The following is a 730-nucleotide window of genomic DNA, read 5'->3' on the forward strand; positions in this document are numbered from 1 at the left end:
TAGGTTTACTTGTGAGTATGGTTTTCACCTATCTTTGCGCCGTTCAACGTTGCTTGACTCTCACTAGCCTAATTTAGTCATACTTTTAATTTATTTTATTCTTTTATGAATAAATTGTTAATTATCCAACAAAAAATGATCGTCAATTAAACGTCGACTCGACGTCAAATTAATGTTGAAATCATCGTATTTATATCGATTCAACATCAATTCGATGACTTATTTCCCGCTGGATAATATTTACATTTTAAAAATAAAGTTTTTTTAAAAATCATTTTCTCTGTATGAATACTTTTTGCACTCACTGTATAGGGTAAGTCGGGGGAATACGCCACACTTAAGCGAAATTAGATTTTTTAGTAATTATTTGTTCAATTTAAAATAATTTTACACACTGATCTTTTTCTTCCATTTTTTATCTATGATTTGTGTATAATTAGAATCGAATATATTCATTTTTTGTTATTAAAAATAAAGAAATACGAAAGTGTTGAAAAATGGGTAATATGTCACCATGAGGGTAATATGCCACATACAAAAAAAATACAATATATTCAATATGTATAACATATATAATATATATAATATACTAGAAATTTAAACGCCTATTACGGTCGAAGCTGGATCTTTGTTGCTTTAAATAAAGCCAACGGCACACGATGCTTGTTTTCCTGCTGGATTGCTAGCTGGATTTGCGTGCTTGCTGCCGTGTTGGCAACAGTGCTGGCTG

The sequence above is a fragment of the Trachymyrmex cornetzi genome, unplaced genomic scaffold, assembly GCF_001594075.2.
Source record: "Trachymyrmex cornetzi isolate Tcor2-1 unplaced genomic scaffold, Tcor1.1 scaffold157, whole genome shotgun sequence".
In the NCBI taxonomy this organism is placed as follows: domain Eukaryota; kingdom Metazoa; phylum Arthropoda; class Insecta; order Hymenoptera; family Formicidae; genus Trachymyrmex; species Trachymyrmex cornetzi.